This window comes from Athene noctua, chromosome 2 (assembly GCF_965140245.1).
Source record: "Athene noctua chromosome 2, bAthNoc1.hap1.1, whole genome shotgun sequence".
In the NCBI taxonomy this organism is placed as follows: domain Eukaryota; kingdom Metazoa; phylum Chordata; class Aves; order Strigiformes; family Strigidae; genus Athene; species Athene noctua.
In genome coordinates this window covers 12,154,387-12,173,961 of record NC_134038.1, presented here as the reverse complement: position 1 = coordinate 12,173,961, position 19,575 = coordinate 12,154,387, and positions in this window count along the sequence as shown.

Here is a 19,575-nt window from a genome sequence, read left to right as displayed (position 1 = left end):
GCCCTCTTCCAGCAATTATTGGTGCTCTGGCAATTGCACTCAGTTTTAATCAATTAGAGTTCTGAATGGTGCTTTTCTTGGTTTCAAACAAAAGAGCCAACTGTTGGACCAGAGATGTCCACTTCTTTTTGGCAGCTTCCTGTTTCTTTCAGAAACTTTTTGAAGACCCTGTCGGGTTTAGGAATGATCATGGTGAATCCCTTCTCCATTAGTATGGCACTCTATTATGTGATATGCATTCCGACAGAAATCCATATAGTCAACAGAAAACAAGAAGACAAGAGCTGCTATCCTGGACCAGTGTGAAGGTCCATCTAACATCTGGTTCCAAATCTCCACCAAGGTGTGGCATTTGCTGTCTTAGAGAAAGGTTTAAGATTCTCAGAGCTGAGAGGTAAGGGACAGTATTTCTCCTTTCCTTCCCTCTCCTACTCGAACAGCTCTGTTTTCTATCTGTAATATTTAGATTTTGGCTTAAAGTTTGAAGAGTGAGGTTGAAGAACCAGGATGTATCAGTTAGCAATATTTATAGCTTTGGGTATTCTTGTTATCTCAATGAATATAAACCTTATCATAACCCCACTTATTCATCTCTAGCAGGAGTTCTCAGGTTCAGGTGCATGTGTCATTAATGATGCATTAACTACCTCAGAAAACAAATGCTAGCTCAAAAGCTGAATGTCCCCATGGAAAACATCCATGAGTATCCTTGGAGGGACATGGTAGTGCTGCACCATTACTCGTGTCAAGTGGTGAGCCAGGAGATTCCTTATCAGAGGCAAACACTGTGCAACACTAGTTTCAAGATACAGTTTTCACTGACAGAATCAGCTTGAAGTATTCTTATTCTCCTACAATGTGTTCCTGCTCCATATTTTATCATGACATCTTCTCAAATATGATAACGCAGCAGCTCGTGTAGTTGTCTTCTGAAGTGACTCTGGGAACTGCTGCAGCTTGCAGAGGACCAGATTTGGAAAACCTGCATTACTTCCCTCTTCCAGTTCACAGCACAGCCAAGCAAACAGTTGTGCCTGGACAACTAGCTGAGACTAGATGACTAACTTCTTCACTGCTGTTGTTTCATGATATGAATCTCCTATTGTTTTCCTCCACTCACCCATCAGTATCCATCTATTGTTGTATTTAGAATGGGAGAGGGCCCCCTTTCTGTTCAAGTCCATAGCAATTTGAGGACCATGGGATTTGGTCCCTACTTGAAACTCCTTCAATTTTTACATAGTAGTAGTAGTAGCTGAAAGACTCACCCCCAAGCTTCTTGGAAGGCCATAAAACCAAATCCTTCCATAAAAGGTGGTTGGTTTTTTTTTGTTTTGTTTTTGTTTTTTTTCTTATGTTTATTAGGTTAAATACTGTTTTCTGTGTAAATGAAGTGACAATATATATATTTTTTTTTCATATGAAAAACCACTACTTTTATATAGACCTAGACATGCAGTATATGATCATAGATTAGGGAAATAAGACTAAACAAAATGACAAATCAAAGTAAAAGCACCAAGATAGTAGATATGGGTGAAAATTTTCTGTTGATGTTTTTATTTGATTACCAATTTGAAGGGGATGTTTTGTTCTTGTTAAAACAAGGATTAGTTTTGGTATTGAGGAACATTTCCAAAATATTTGAAAGTAATTTTAATTCAATAACAAGGAAAGCTTTTTCATCATATGTTTCCTTACATTCAAAGACCTCTCCCATCAAGATGAAGTGTATTTAAAACATAGGTGAAAAAAAAGAAAGTTTTGAAAATTCAAGAAGAGAAATATTTACCAGTAACACGGAGTCTTCTTCTGCGATTTCTTCTGCAATATGCTAATATGCAAGGTAAAAGGAGCAGAGAGCACCAAAGAAATTGGGTTTGGTTTTTACCAGTTTGTGTTCAGATGAGAAATATATGGGATGACGGCTGTAATTAAGAAATTTACAGCAGATCAGTAGGGGCACAGTTTCACAATCACCCCCAGCCACTCACCAAATTCAGGTTCTCTTCCCTCTTTTTTTTTTCTGCTGGCACAAGTGTGTTTGTGGAGGTGCAGAGTCAGATGAAGTGACCTGAGGGTAAACTATTCTGGCAGTGAAATGTCTGGTAAGAATTGGGAGAAAGATATGAATGCCATGAGAGAGGGGTTTTAAAGAGGATGCTTCTCTCAAGGACCTGCCCGTGTATTGGATAGCTTGATGTGACTGTGGGACTGCTATGACTGGCTCAAGTAAGTTTTCTTCCTGATCCATGGCAGCTTAAACTCCTCTGCTGAGAAGTGGCTGCTCATTAAACCACAGTGACCCAAACACTGTGACACTGTCTATAGCTGAATTCAAGACCAAAAGCACAGTCTCTGGGAGTCTTGCAGGAGAAACCGTGTGTCCAAATTTTATGGTGCTGTGAAGACTATATAAGCTTATGAGCCTGGACTTAAGACTCAGTAAAAATATAGTTGCTGTAGCTCATGTTTAATGGATGTGTAGCTCACAAGGCATCATATATTAGGAATAAAAATCAGAGAACAGGGAATTCATTCAGCAGAAATCAAAAATGCCTGTTCTTGTTTCTGTCCTCCAGCATGACTTTCCCACCAGATTCTCCCTTGTCAACTGGAGGACTACACTCATGAGATGCAGCTCTTTTCTTCCCCCCCCAAAGTATTCATTAAAATCGATTTAGTGGTGTAAAATTCAGTGGCACCCAACTCACAGGTTCATAGCATTTCTATATTTAGAAACCTGGTGGTTTTAAAAAAACCAATAATTAAACCTCAGAGGATTAAAACAACCTTTGACAATCTCCAGTCCCTACCTGTGAAAGATTTGGTAGGTAGCGGCCAGAACATTCAACTTCAAGCACTGAATAGTTAAGATGCAGTGATCTGTGTTTCAGGGAAGTGAAGCCTTTAATTAGCAAATGAGTCATTAGAGAGCTTTCTGTTGACACCTGACACCAGCGGGAACACCTGAGACTGACCTGGACACTGTTTCTTGAAGGTGAACTGTGAAGTAGTGAAGAGATCCTTTTTTGTTTCTTTACAGCACACAAGGAAGTCTTGATACCTGCAATGTCATAACTTGTTCTTCAAAAAATTCTTCTAGAGAAAGCAGGACAAAGGAATCTCTAATTGAAAAAAAATAATAATAAAATTTAAAAAAAAACCAAACCAAAACAAAACAAAAAAACAACCTTCAAAAAACCTGATTAATTTTTGCAAGAGGAAAGGGGGCTGGAATTTAAGGTAGAGATGATCAAGACATCAGTATTGCTGTAACACCAAGACAGTTCTTATTTTATCAGTAAAATATGGGAACCTCCTCCCAGAAGAGCATGCAGTCAAAATGCAGTGGCAGGTCTGCAATACTAATTAGTGCTGCATTATAGTAGCAGAACTGGACAGCATGACAGGTTGCACTGAGGACTCAGTGTCCACACCATCTGCATTTTGGGGGTTATTTTAGACCACCTAGAGTCTGCAGGCTGAATCACAGTACTTAAGCTGTAGGTAAATTTTCCTTATCCTTTGGTTCACGGACGGTTTCATATGCCATGCTTAAGGCAAGAAGGCACACTCAAGCACAGAAAAGTCACACAATTAATCACTTCCTGCCTGTGTTAGTTTTCCAATCAAGGTATCTGTGTCTAAAGAGTCCCTAAAAAAATGAGAAGAAAAGAAAAAAAAAAGTTATTTTGATAAATAATGTACCCTTCAGTAGGATAGAAGAGGGAAACCTTTTAAGGATTGACTAAGAGGTTTCTCTCTGCTGCCTAATAGAAATTATCTCTAGGGGACAGGAATACCTCTAAACTTCATACAGTATCTGAGCAGGCTTACCTTTTCTCCACAGACACTGTTTTTCTCCTGCAGAAAATCACTGGATCAGATCCTGAAAAATCAGTCTACTGTACTTGTGCATGAAGGTGGCTTTACCTTCCAGTTCATGATGCCATGTAAGTATTTTTAATAATGGAAAAATAAGTATTTTTATTTACTATTTTTCTTTTACTTATTTAAGGTCCAATTATTTTTTCAGCTTCAATGGCATAAATCTAAAATGGAATTACTCTACATTTACAGCCACACTCCTGGGTCCTGAATTTGTCTTGCTGTGTTTGTGTAAAGAACGTCTGTCACATGCTTCTTCAGATCTCTTTTTCCTCCCTAGATAGCATACACAGAAACACAAGGATTTTAGTGGAGCTTTTCTGATTTATACTGTCATGCTGAGTGGAAGTACCTCTGCCTGCAATCATGGGCATTACACAAGTGGTAAGCCCTGTATGTCTAGGATGAATAGTGTGAATTGTGAGACCCTCCCTCACACATTCTAAAGGCTTAACTTGACAGTTTAATATTTAATCATGAGTTTTAATAAACTTTTTTGTTTCCCCTGTGGCAATGTAGAATATTTCAGGGTGAATCAGGAGCTATGAGGAGAACATCAAACAGCAAATCTGTGGGAGAGAGGATGAGTCTCAGTCAATCACCAAAGCTGTGCTGATGTGACCACGCTGCATAGCTTAGTTTTCAGAGTCAGAGTGGAAAAGTTCTCCCTTGCCATACACTCATCCTGTGAAACCCTTAAAGAGGATTTTTCTTTACATTTTTGTTGGCTTCTGAGGGCTTTGGATCAAGCATGTGGGCCATAGCTTTCCATGTCATGGGGAAAAAAATCGAGAAAGACAACATTAGGTTGACTGCATTGGTTGACAGTCACCTTTGCAAGACCCAGTCTCTTGAAAATCAGTGAGAAGCTGCTGGTGTGACCTGCTGGTGAACTGCAGAGAGGAGGGAAGAAGCAAATATTCCAAGGAGTTGAAGCAGGACATGCACTTGCATCTGATCTTAAATAACTGCTGTACAAAGGAAAAGTGAATGTAGCCAGAACAGCCAAGCTGATATTTCATGACCTTCTGATTGCAGAGTTCAAGATATCTTAATTCCTTTTTTGCTTGAGGCTTCTAAATTGGGGGAGGAGGAGTTAGCAGTGGTGAAGCAGGAGAGAGTAAATTTCCTTTTTAAAAAAATATTCTTCTTCCGGTGGAAGCAGTGTATTGTTTCTTGAAATGGACAAAGTTATTTTCTAACTTCCCTGTATCCTGTCACCTGGGCCTTCCTTCCTCCTCCTGATACTGCAGTAAAATACACAAACATATGACCTATGCATTATTTGCATCATGGCAGGATTTATATTCTAATTGAGGGTGGTGATTTATACTTGTTGGATTTTCTACAGACCACATTCCAGATGTGGAATGAATTTTACTGGCATTTATTAGTCACTAGGGGTGGCTGAGGATGGCTTCCTTTATACCCCTGACATTTATGCTCTGGTGTAGCTTCCCTTTTCCTTTCAGTTGTTTTTCCTTTTAAAAGAGTAAAAACAAAAGGAAAACAAAAGAAAAAGAAGTCCGTTTTATAGCAGTGCAGACCTAATGGGACAGATTTTGTTTATGGAGAAGGACATTTGGGACAGTAATCCCATTCTTCTAATAAGGAAAGAAAAAAAATAGAACTGATTACCTTTATTAACAAGCTGTTGTTAATGCTTCCAAGATTTTAATCACCTTTACAAATGTGGTGGTGTCAGCATTGACTTTCTAAGCTTGTCTGTTCTGACAACTGAGCTTTAAGTCAATGGGATAATAGTGAATCCCTAACTATTCTCTTACAAATCAAGAGCTAGGTGAAAATTTTAACTTAAAGGAAAGGGGTAAGATAAGTCTTCCTGAAAGGACAAGAGGGTACAGTTTGTTGGTTATTTTTTACACATAGAATATAAAAAGGTTGATTTTATGGCCAGAACAAAATAAGCTTAGACTTGAAACACTCCACAAGCTGCATGAAACAAGGACCATGTTCAGACTGCCTGTTGTGGGGAATGCAAGTAATGTAAGTTCAGGAGAACAATAACATGAAATCCAACTTGCATGTGGATTTCTTGAGGCTCATGGGAAGCAGAAGAGAGCTCATCTCTTCTTTGTGAGTGTGATCACTGTGTGCTTTTAGCCCAAGGTCTAAAAGGGTGTGAAAATGGATGGGTTGCCACATATGACCCAAAATTTACAGAGCAACAGAGAGAGTGATCATGGAGAAAGTGTGTGGGAGAAGGGGGAAGAACAGAGAGAGGAAATTCTTTTGGTAAAATCTAATAGATTGGTAGACAGAGATGGCATTACAAAGCCAACCAGCGTTACATGGGGGTTAATGCACCCACTGCTATTCCTCACAATTTGAAATTTGATTCCTACATTGCAGCAACTCTTGAAGTCCTGCCTGAGAATTTCTGTTTGCTCAAACATGGCATGCCAAAGGCTAAGAGGGGTCAGTAATTGTGTTGAACACTGTATCTGGGTTTGGTAGAGAAAGTCTAATGGAAGTTTTGCATTCAAACTAAAATTGAACTTTAAAATTCAGATATAAATTGGGTGCTTGCTGATAGCCAGCAGATGCTTGACTTCCTGCTTGATTTTGCTGTGCCTATACTTGCCTTTCTTATACTGCCTTTCAGTGGGGATATAAGCTGCCACAAACATAGTTCCCAGTGAAATCGTTAAGAGGGTTCCCATGAACATTGATTGGGGGTTGAATCCGGCTCTTGTGCCACTGGCAGAGCCCAGAAATGGTGATCACTGGAGAAAGGTAGACATATTTTATGGTATGGCTTCTTTAAGAATGTACCATCAGATTAGGTTGGGTAAACCCTGGGGAAGCAGAAAACAGCTCACTGAAGTTTTTCAGGGATGAACTCAGTGTGAGAGCACAGGATAAGTATAAACAAATAAGTAAGTGAAGAAGTGGCTGAAGCAGATAAGAAGAACAGCTCAGGGAATTATTTATAAGATGTGAGAAAACAGACAGCGTACGTGATGGGTTTAGCACTGATGGACCCATTAGCTACAGACAGTACTGAGTTTAAAGAGTCTAAAATCCCTGTGACAGCTGAGATCAATAGGAATCTGTTCTCTTTGGTATTTATTAGATGAAAGTTAGGTTAATGGATTAACTTGTCAGATGAATTTGATAGGTGGTTCATATAGGAAATACTAGCCCTTACAGAAAAATATTAGTTGACTCTTTTGACCATGACCCAGCACATTAAAATAGGGCAGGTCTTTGCCCTGTGTTGCTTTTCAGAAAAACAAATTGTGTAAGTGGGCTTGGGAGTCTGATGCATATGTTTGCCGTGTGGATAAGATTATTTCTCATGGCCAATAACCAAAACAATAGCAAGAAGCACAAAACCCAAAAGAGCTGACACTGTGATTTACCCTTACAGGGATGGACTCAAAACAAGCACATTGCCACATTGATTCACTGATCTGCCAAGACCAGTGTAAATCCTCGTTATCATTTCAACAGATGCTAGATCAAACCTCAGCTTCTCAGCCACTGTGCTCTGGCTCAGTGAAGTTGCTTTTCCCATTACAGTCTGTGGGTCAGAATTAGGGTCGGTGTCAGGTACTTGGTGAAGCAGATATCTGACTGCTGGGTGCAAAAATGCTCATGGTGCTGGTGCTGTTAGGACATGGGACAGACAGGCTGGGGTCATGGGAGGAGCTGGGGTATCTGTGGAAGGTGAAGAAAAAGCAAGAAGAAATAGCTGCCGCTATGCATCTCATCACCTCAGCTGCATCCCCTGGCACAGCCCTGCAATCCTGCTCAGCCTCTTCCTTATCACATCTGCCACCTGCAGCCAGACCAGCCACCTCTGATGGGGCAGCAAAACTCTGTTCTGTCGCTGAAAAACCTTGAGCAAGCCTGAGTTGGAAGTCGCTGTGCTAAAATCAAGGCAGGACAGTGAAGTTTATCTGATGGTGTTTCTCAACCCTTTTATTTAAAATAAAAGGCCAGTGGTGTGCAGTCAGTGATTATTTCTTTGCTTCTGGACTAACAACTCATGTCACGAGTTTTGAGAATCCCAGTTCTGTTAACAGTTGAGTCAAGGTGCTGTGCGTTTTAATCCTCTATGTTTTATGTATTAGCTCTATCAGAGTCTGCAATGCTACAGCTGTGTTTATAGCTGTCTGTATTCCTGGTATTTTCTCTCTACTGTGTGCTGTGGTGGTCAAGATAATACCGCCTTTAAAAAATACGCTTTTGAGAGCCTGAGATCTCCACGTCCTGGAAATGAGCAGTCACTAGCAGGGATCGACCAGGTTTTATGCTTTTGATGTGAAAATTGCAGCAAGCCAAATGTTCTTAATCGTCACCAGAGGACATTTCGAAGGCAGGAAGAGCAGCAGTGGCCAGTCTCTCTAGGATACCACTGGGAGCAGTCAGTCAAAGAACCTGGGGAGAATTTAGCGTCCGAAAGTGAACACACATGAAGCAACGCCTGCCTATGGCACACCACGGCAGTGATGGCCTGCCTGCTGTCATGAAGCACATTGAGGATCCTGAGTTGAGTCTGCAATAAGGAGGCTGGAAGAGGGTTGTGCTGAGTTCCAAAATACAAGAGGAAGCAAATGAATAAAGTCTGCTGTGTCTGAACCCTTTCCTATTGTATTTGGTTTGCGTGGAAAGGTCTTGGTAGTGGGGGGGGGCTACAGGTGTAGCTTCTGTGAGAAGCTTTTGGAAGCTTCCCCGATGTCTGATAGAGACAATGACAGCTCCAAGACAGACCCACTGTTGGCTAAGGATGAGCCCACCAGTGATGATGGTAGTACCTCTGTGATAACACAGTTAAGAGGGGGGGGGGGAAAAACCTTTGCAACACCAGCAGCAGTCAGAAGAGAAAGGAGTGAGAACATATGAAAGAAACAACTACAGACACGAATGTCAGTGAAGAAGGAGGGGCAGGAGGTGCTCCAGGCACTGGAGCAGAGGTTCCCCTGCAGCCCATGGTGCAGCCCGTGGTGCAGCCCGTGGTGAGGCAGCTGTGCCCTGCACCCGTGGAGCTCCATGGGGGAGCAGAGACCCACCTGCAGCCCGTGGAGGACCCTATGCTGGAGCAGGTGGATGCCCAAAGGAGGCTGTGATGCCATAGGAAGCCTGTGCTGGAACAGGCTCCTGGCAGGACCTGTGGACCCGTGGAGAGAGGAGCCCACGCTGGAGCAGGTTTGCTGTCAGGACTTGTGACCCCATGGGGGACCCCCACTGGAGCAGTCTGTGCCTGAGGGACTGCAGCCTGTGGGAGGGACCCACACTGGAGCTGGTTGTGAAGAACTGTAGCCCGTGGGAACGACTCACATTGGAGAAGTCCGTGGAGGACTGTCTCCCATGGGAGGGACCCCATGCTGGAGCAGGGGAAGAGTGCAAGGAGTCCTCCCTCTGGGAAGGAAGTTTGGCAGAAACAATGGGTGATGAACTGACCCTCATCCCCTATTCTGCATCCCCGTGCATTGGTGGAGGGGCAGAGATAGAGAAATCAGGAGTGAAGTTGAGCCTGGGAAGAAGAGAGGAGTGCACGGAGGTGTTTTAAGGTTTGGTTTTATTTCTCATTATCTTACTCAGATTTGACTGGTAATAAATGAAACTGATTCCCTAAGTCAAGTCTGTTTTGCCCACGACAGTAAATACTGAGTGATGTCTCCCTGTCCTTACCTTGACCCACGAGCCTTTTGTTGTATTTTCTCTTCCTTATCCAGTTGAGGAGGGGGAGTGGTAGAGCAGCTAGCCAGGGCTAACCCACCACAGCTATTCAAAGACCTAGGTGTGTAGATCACAAGGTTGTGAAAGCTTTTCACCCTTGTGCTACATCAAGAGTATTTTTGAAGGAAAAAAACTTGGGGAAGCCAGTGGAGTTTTTATTATAATGATCAAGAAAATAACAATACCTGAGGCTGTGATTTGTCAAGAAATTCTATCAGTAGCACAAAAAAGGACACAGGATACTGACCTCTCCCAATTACAGGCTCAGAGACTGGGTAGTCCTTTCAGTATCTGTCTCCTCCAGGACATGGCAAAGGATGTAGCTTTGACATCCTTGTTTGAAAGGTTTATAACCTACATCTCCAAGCACAGGCTGGAGGGACCTCAGTCTGCAAGGGGCTGTGCAAACACATAGACATTCCTGTACCAGGAGATTTCCACACATGTGGTGTGTCTAAGCAGACAAGCAAGGCAGTGTTTTATTCATTCAGATTGCCCTTAGAGTCAGCTGGCTTGTGGCATACCTTAAGTCAACTTTGTACTTCATGCTGCATTTCTTATTCTCATCAGGGGCTGTGGAGGTATAAAACACAGCCCTGCCTGCTTTTGCTAGACTTTCCCAGGCTTCCTTCAAAAAGATAAGTGGGGCCCTTGGGGTATTAACAGAAGTAGGTAGAGTGTATTTCTCCCTTGGCATATGCAGCCAGAAGCCAGCCAGCATCTGTCCTGGAGGTGAGTTAGGAAAGGATTGTGACAGAGGAAGAAGCAGAGGCATGACCCAGAAGAGATGACTAATAAAAAATGACTTAAGAGCTCTTCTCCAAGGATCAAAGGTTAAGTCTAGGTCAATTGTAATAACTGCATTGCTTCACCAGTCAGGACATGTGCAGTGTCCTAGAGGAACATTTAAGCATGTTCTCAAACGGCATTAAAAGGGCTGCCATTTGCAAAAGATTTGGTTCCCCCCCAAGTTTAGCAGATATAGTTTTACACCAGACTGAAGCTTCTCAGTAACAGGGTCACAGAACGATTTCTTTTCTCAAAACCTTCCCAGTGAACAAGGATTTTTCGCTGTGTAAAGCCAAGATCACCAAGTTCCCTGCAAGCACCCCCCTCCCTCAGCAGCATGCCTTGCAAAACATAGCAAGAGAAATGGGGAAAAGTTTCCACTCCCGTGGCTTAGACTATTATTTCTGCTAAATAGGAACTAAGCAGTGCTTATTTACTTATCCTAAAAACAGATAAAAGAGTTCAGGAATAGCAAAATAGAGGGAGAATGTATGAATAAAGAAAGTAGGAGTCTGTTTGTCTGCACTATGTAGAGTAGTGCTGTGGAGAGATACCCAAGCCAATGTGACATAAGCTACCCAAAGAATCAGAAGTAGGGCAGCATCCTATACAGAAAGGTTTTAAACACTAGAAACCAATTCAACTTGTAGGCATCCTTTGTCCTCTGCTGCAAAACTTGGCAATGCTGCTGCATGTTTCAGTTTCACACACTGTTTTGGGAAGTGCTGATTCAATGAGATGTTTTTCCTGCCAGTGCCTGAGCTTTGCTGCTTCACTGTAAATGGGAGTTTGGTCACAGCATTTTGCCTGACACATACCTGCCCGCCCTGTTGTCATTATCAGTTTGAGTATTTCTGTCTCACACAGGGGCACACAATAAAAATATATTTCAAAGGCTAAAAAGATTTAGTCATCATCAACAGTTCAGTTAAGCCTACATAGCTGACTGCTTAGAAGAAATAAGATTCTTAATTGGATAGTTTTCTATCCAAAACAGCAGTATGGCTTAATGTGGAACTTCTCCTAATGAAACAACTGTCCAGAAGCATCAGTGGGCAGCTCAGGGGGTGGCTAACTAGTCATGACAAAACCCTCTGTCCATCAGCTACTTACCATTATTTTTTAAGGACACAGGTTTTTTCCCCCCCCGTGTAGCATTGATTAACACTATTGGACACTGTTCATTTGCACATTAAGAGGAGAATACATTTCCTTTTGGTGTGGCTGGATGATAACCATGCACATTTTCAAGCTGATCTATCTGCAAAGCTACTTCTAACATTTGACAAAGATGGATTAATAGCTAGATGGAGCTATAGTATGGACAATTCTTCTCAGTTCTGCTTTGCACACTTATATCTTATGCCCGTCTGCCTTTGAACAACCTTTTATTTAGAAATTGTTCCAGCCATGTTTGTGTAGTGTGTGCTAAATGCTAAATGTGGACGAAAGAGAAACACAGGTTATTGTTACATACAATATGAGGGAGAAGGTCGTATTCTGTTATTCCCTATGATACTGATACTGTTATTCCCTATATGATAACCTAGCCTGGGGACCTCGTTGGAAGCAACTCCATTTCATTGTGAAACTGTGATAATTAAAATGTCACTTGAGCTTAATTCTCCTCATAGAACTATTAGTCAAGACTTTTCAGACCTTTATGTGGGCAATTTTCACTTCCATTCACTCCAGTAGAACAGTACTGGACCAGTGCTGAGTGCTTCTGATAATCCTCCTATAAATATCTGTGAAGGGAGTAAAAAATTGTTGGCAATTTATTCACTATGTGTAGCATTCCTGGGATTATTCCAGATTTTAAAGCAAATGAAAACTTGGTTTAGACATTATGATGAATGACACAGAGAACTGAGACCATTTCCCTTTTTTCCTGGTTGGTGTGGGAACAAGCAGGTATTTAGATCTTTATTTGCTGTTCGAATCTATTCAAAAAGAATATTTTACTGGGCAAGTGAATGCCAGACTAAAGACCGTTCATCAATTACTTAAGGCACATGCTCACCACAGACACTGATAATCAGAAGTACTGATAATCTGAAGTCAGTGTGGATGTTGTTTTTCCTGGCTACCGGAACTACATATAATTTTCTTTTTTTTATGTGAGAAATTATCTACTCATGGAGGAGGAAGAGGAAATACGTGTGTGTAGGAAATAACCAAGACTAAAAAAACTGAAGACGTGTAGGCCCTGTTCTTTATTCTTTCACAAAAGGAAATAGAGAATCTAGAGATAAACTCTGTGTCTGGTTAAGCTGTATCAGTCCCAGAAGCCCTTCCTGCCTGGCAGAAGAATGTCAGGAGAAAAGCTAAAACACTTGAAGCACATTATATATTGGTAACCAGATTTTATGTACGTATATTGTTTATAACAGCTTTTCCCATGATTCCCTCTGCATGTCTAAGTACAAGACTGTTTATGATGCCTTTTATCTTGTACGATTGTCATCCCATTTGTGGGTAAAAACACTGAAATTTCATTTTGGGTAATTTAATTCTCCCAGCCAGTATCAGGTTTGGTATATTAGTAACTCCCAAACTAGTATGCTGTAACTCACGAGAGCTTACAGCACTCCCTGTGTTGGTGTCTGCCATGTGCTAGGTATTTTCTACATGTGATCAAGTTTAGGCTTGCAATTTGTAGGTGATTATTGCTAAGTAAAGGCTTATCTATGCCTACCTCAGTGGACTTAGCTGCCTTTCTGCTTGATCAATGACATAGTCATGCTCATGCTGAGAGTTTTCCAGTCTTTCCCATTGCATGACACTCAGTAATGTCCTAGAACTCAAACACCAGGGGACTGAATGGCCTGAGGGTCATGGCCACCTCTTCAGACCCTACTCACAGAAACATGGCCTGTGGTCTTGGGTCTCATCAGAGTGAAGCAAGCGAATCTATAAATTTTTTTTGCCTGGAGGGACTTGATGAGAATTTCAAGGTCCTGACATCTTCCTGGAAACTTCCCTGCATTCCGGTAAGCTTCCTGCTAAGAATAACATCCAAAAAGCCTAATTAGTTTATTTCTCTTTTCAGTTCCACAGCCCTAAAACTAGGTTATAGGGAACTAGTGTGAATGCTGGCACATCGGGCCGAAAGGAGGTTACCTGGTATGTACAGATACCCAAGGCAGGATCTGCTATACTCAGGCCACTCCTGATAGACGTGCATCTGAACTGTTTTTAAGGACCTCCAGTACAGAGGCATCACAGCATCCTCAGGCAATTCCTGTGCTTTGCTATTCTTATCATTAGGAACTATTTCCTAATGTCTGATACAAATTTTCCTTGCCACAAGCTGAAGTTTTGTCTTACCCACTCTAACCAGCAGCTACTTGAGTAGTTACCTGCTCACTTCCATTCCCACTGAATGCAATTTTGTACTTTAATCCTGATGTAAAGGTGGACAGTGACTATGTTTCAGGAGTGGAACAGACGCGTTTACAAGCGTTCCTCAAAGCTTTACTATTTCTTGGCAATAGGGACCAAGACCATCATCTCTAGTGCTGGTGTGTTCAAAGTACAGTTGTCTTCACATATACAGGGATCAGAAGAGACTTTTAAAGCTAATGCAGGCATAGACAATACAGGTAGAATAGCAAACATTTAGTTAGGTAATGCCAAAAAGGTAGAAGGTAATTTTATTTTGACTCGTTGCATACATATAGTGTCTGAACAAAAGTTTACTGAATATAATGAGGGCATGTGTACTCTGTTGTTTAAGATTGGGCCAACAAATCTTTCAGGACTTACCCATAGCTTCAAGCCTTCATCAAACCAAATCTGTCTCTTGGAGCAGCAAATTCTGAGTATGTTTAATACCTTAATGTAAATTCAAGCTCTTTTTCATGAAGCCTGAACTTGAACAGTTTTGAACCATTATAGACCCATCTGCTGTCAGGTATATCAGTCCTGACTCTTCCTAGCTTAGCACAGAGTTTGTGACAGGGATTCATCTGTCCTAGCATCAGGTGACGACAGTGTAGTTCCTACATTTGAACTACTTAACATAGAATCACAGAATGGTTTGGGTTGGAAGGGACCTTCAAATTTCATCTAGCCCAACTGCCCTGCTGTAGGTTGCTCAAAGCCCCGTCCAACCTGACTTTGAACAGTTCCAGGGATAAGGCATCCACGACTTCTCTGGAAAACCTGTTCCACCGTCTCATCACCCTCATTATAAAAAACGTCTTCTTTATGTCCAATCTAAATCTACCCTCTTTTAGTTTAAAACCATTACCTCTTGTCCTGTCACTACAGGCCCTGGTGAAAAACATCTCTCCATCTTATGAGTAAACTGTGATTGAGAGTGAAGTGGAAATATTTCATATGGTAGGTCCTCCTTGTCATCTCACTTTCTTTTGACAATGATATGAGACTGAAGACCCTAAGTTTCTGTCCAGGTATTTTTGCAGCTGTGTCTGAATCAAATATTCTTTCAGCAACACAATGACTACATTTTTGCAACTGTTCATTAAGTCATGGATGTTTTCTGTAAGAGTGAGCTGGTTAGTGTCTGGTGCTTGTTTAAATGAAAATTCTGTTGTTGCTCTATCTTTTCCACAGAATGGGGAAGTTCTACTTGTCTGTAAACAGGTGGTTTGGGTCCTGTACATTGGTATTCATTGCTTTTCTTCATTGTTTGTTAAAGCTCATTTTTTGCAGCATACTAAAACTGCTGCAGAAGGTTCTACACTGTGATGCAGTTTTGACACCACTTATAGGGAAAAATCCCAAAGTCTAGAGATGCAGATGAAAACTTTTCAGCAAAGAGTTAAATAGAGCCAAGTAGAAAATCTCTGTGCTTTCTGCTTTATTGCATGCAGAGGCCAGACACACTATCATTTTGTTAATGCTGCTATTTGGATAGCTCTTGTCGGATGTACTTGAAGCACTAAATATCTTGACTCATAGATATTTTCTGAGCAAGGCTATTTCTGTGACATTGGGTTGAACTTGAAATTGGAAGTGTCACACGAAGTATTTTGCTGTTTTCTATCTAGCTGGCTGCAATTTATCTGTATGAAATGTGATCTGATCATCTAAGGACCCTAACCAGGAAAAATTAAATGTTTTATCACCAGGAATCACTTCAGATGGCTTTCCAGAAGGTGTAAAAGGCTGCTGTGATGGGCTGTCCTCCTTGTACTAGTGGATGAGATATTTTTGCTGTAGTGAATGTGCAGTATTAGGGTGCAGGTCTGTCTTCTCTTTTTCTGTCCAACCCTGTGGGTTTCTGCTAGGAGATGAAAGCTCCTCATTTCAACTATGATCTTATTTTGGTCCCGTCCATCAACTCCCAACAACTTCAGACTATGAAAGAACGTAGGATATGATCCCTTGACCGGTTCACAGTGTACTGATGCCCTTTTTGGCTCTGCCAAGAAGAAAGCAGACTGGCTCCAAGGCTCTAAACTTCTTTCTGGCTCAATACTAAGAAATCCCAGAAGCTGTTGCAAGTTGTCCCTCATCTCGTGATTCCCTTGGCTCATATTTTGGCCTGACATCCAAAACTGATTTTGTCAAATCTTCTTAAACTGTCTCAGCTCAAAACCCACTCTCTAGCTTTTGTCCCTTGTCTCCCCCTCTCTCTGCAAATCTAAGCAGATTGCACAGGAGAAGTTTGGGCATGGTTTCCAGCTGGAGATGGTGGTATTATCCCACTGTGTCTCCTCTGTCAGTGGGTGGGAACTAGGGAGGTCACAGACTCTTGTCATTAGCGTGGGACCCAGCCGTGCCTTTGCTGCCTGCTCCCACATTTCTTCCTGAGTATGACACCTGCAATACAGCCAAGCTAAGTCCTATGGGGAAGGGAGAAGGGGGATAGATTGACGTATAAACATCTGAATTTTGTTCATTCTCTCTTTTTTTCAGGAAGATCAGTCTTAAAGTTCTGAGGAGACTCAGTCCTCCTGGCCACTCCTCTTTGCTGTTGCTTCATGTCTGTGCTCTGGTAAACAGTGAGCAGATTAAAATGATAGTCCCCATCATGTGCTCACCTTGGAATTAGGTTTATTACTTCAATCCCATCCACAGCACTGGAAAGGGGCCTCAGTCATGACTTCAGGTGAGAGGAGAACAGCTTCGAACCTGTCTTCATGATGCTAAGCTCAATGAAAACAACATTAAACCACAAGACAGAGGAAGGTTCAAGTTACTTCTCAGCTGGAAACTCTGGAGACACAGTAAACACAAAGCCTGCTGCTGCCAGGGAGTTGTTTGTTTGTGTTTTCCGTAACAAAGCTGTTCTTCAGAATGGAACCCTGCACTCCCTATCGTGCAATGGTGGCCTTAACCCTAGCCCCTCTTGTGATAAAAACAGTGCTTGGAGAGGGGCAGGATGTGGCAATCACCTATGCCTTCGACTGTGTATTTTTACACATCAGTAGACAGATACTTTTCAGAGGAAAAAGAGTGTGAACAAACACCATTGCAGCCCTCTTTGGCAACGGTGGGCAGGTGTTTCTGGCTCCCAGGTCTTGTGTGTTTCCCACACAGCATCTTGCTTATTTGAGAGGCTGGCTCTATCAAGTTCATGCTACATTTCTGTCTCCTGTGGAACTTCCCAGCTCTGTGTGGGGTGAAAATTTCACTTCTCTAAAAGTCACTTGTTGGGATCTGGGACATACTTTCATGGCAGCAATTCAAATTTCCTATTAGGTATGAGAGCCAGGGCAGCTTCTGACATTAGCAAGGTCCCCCAAAATAGTTTTTCTCCACCTCTAACATCAGAAAAGAGCAATAACTTATTTTTAACCCTTAACCCAGATCTCTATGCCAGAGAATACAGAAGTTAATTTTCTTCCTGACATTCTTATGTATCACACCCTCATTACGACATCTTCTCTAGGAACATTCCTGTGCATGAGAAAGAATACTGAATCTGAAATGACTTTACTTAGTCTAACTCTGTTCAAAATTTCTGCCAGCAGTTAGTCTCACACATAGCCATTGCTCATAGGTAGATGTGAAACAAGTTAAGGTTTATCTTCTCCTGTCAAAAGGGTTCAAAGTATCAGAATCAAAAATGATAGGTAAGAGAGGAACATGGTGTGTGCTGGTGAATTTGCTTAATTCACAAGTCAACATCAGAAATCTTTTCTATGCCAGGCACCTAAACACTTTTCAAAAATTGCCCCAGTGATTAATACACTGAAGAATGTGTCAGTCGCAGCTGGAGCCATTGGGGTGTTATAGTCACTGGAAGGTGTAGCATCTCTGGGGATATTTCTCAGCTCTGCTTTCCCAAGGGGTGGGCTCACACCAGCCTCCTGCCTCATAAACTCCTACCAGAGCACCCAACTGCCTGTGTATAAAGGGATGCTGACTGTCTCCTCAGGAAACAAACCTCTAACACAAGGCTGCAGTGTCAGCCCCTCGGCATGTTAAATACATGGTGGCTGGAGTTTCACAGATTTTCTGTCATTTTTGACAGTCTGAGACTTTGAACAATGGCTATGATGAATGCTGCATTCTAAAACAGGGCTGTGCTTTCATTCCAACTATATAATTTTAGGAAGTTTGAAAGACGTGTTTTGTACTCTTGGTAGGAAAAGTCAACACTCATAATTTGATAGAGATACTACGTCCCTTCCCTGAAATAAATACTGGAAGAGGAGGCCAGGCGGAATCTGATCTTCACCAATGCTTGGAAGCTGGTTGTGTTGTACCCATGAAAAGGAGACTTAGATATGTCAAAGGGCTAGCACATACATAAGAGTATATGATGACACAAAAATTTCAAGACTGACCAGTCTCCTTCAGAGGTGATATTTTTCCAAGATGTTATTTTCAGGCTACACAAGGAGCAGGAATCTCACATGTATGGAGAATGTTGCCCCTTTAAAAATCAGCCTTGTGATTCTGCTTGTCATGTGAAAGTTTCAGCTGAATGCTAATGAAGTAAATCTGTTTTCAGTTAAGCCAATGTAAACTCAGGGAAATTTAAGCGGGATTGGTGAAGTCATTTTAGATTTGCACCATAGCATAAGTTTGATTGGAACATTTGCTTTCATGTAACTTTTGCGGCTTTATTCCATTCATTATATATGACCATAATTTATGGACGTTCCACATGCACATGCAAGTTAAGGCAATTTGGTTTCTTTTATTAAACTATGAGTCTGTTTTATAATCAAAGTAAAGCAGGCTCATTTGCACACCAAAAAATCTTGGTGTGGATTTCTGTCTGTGGGAGTGGAGACAAAATATCTCGCTTGCTGACTCTAGCCAAACTATGCATTTAGCTTACCCAGTCAATTTTCACGGTGACTCAGTGCAATTCATTTGCTCTAGCAAGATATGCAAATGCCAATTTCTGAGAGCTGTATTTGAATTTAATTCTTACCAACACACATATGAATTAATGTGAAAGACTTTAGTAGTGTTACACTGGAGTTTAGCCATGATAATTAAGAAGCAAGTATGGTTTGACAGAGAGGAGAGGAGAAGCCACAAAGCAGATCACATCACAAAGCTTTAAATTTCCACATTAGCTTTGTCCTGGCTTCTACTCAGTACACTCTAACTAGCTTACTGTCCTAGAGCAAAAAAGCCAAGTGAAGATGCCTCCATCGGTACTACTTGTCATCCTTCCCCCAAGGTCTGAATACCGACATGCATGACAGGAAGCCTGAGGTCCCATCTCTGACCCTTTAAATTCTGCATTGACAAAAGCCATAAACATGGAGTCTGCTGCATGGGCTAACACACAGCAGCTCCAAGATAGTTGCAGACTCATTGTTGTTCTGGCCAAATGACTGCACTTCACTACATTAAGGACTCAGTTATTCCTTACAGGGTGGATTCTGTACTAGGAACAGTAGGAATTTCATTGCTGAGAAGATGGGTCCATCTGACTTCTAGCTGAAGGGATACAGACTGCATCCTTATAACTCCTCTACACATAAGGGAAAGGTGGGCCCTTCTTGCCGTGTGCTGCATTCTGTTTACCTGACCCTGCTCGCTGCACCCAGACATGCCTCATGTATCTCCCAGATGGGAAGGAATGGAGCAATCTTGTTTCTCCCCTAAGCAGTAAAGGACTTGATTGGAGTTAGGTGATCCATGCTGGTAGAACTGTGAATGAATTTGTGGGTACAGTGTAGAGAAAATTCTCTCAGAGGTGTCTGAAATCTGTTTTCAATGACATGTTATCCTAGATAAAATTTT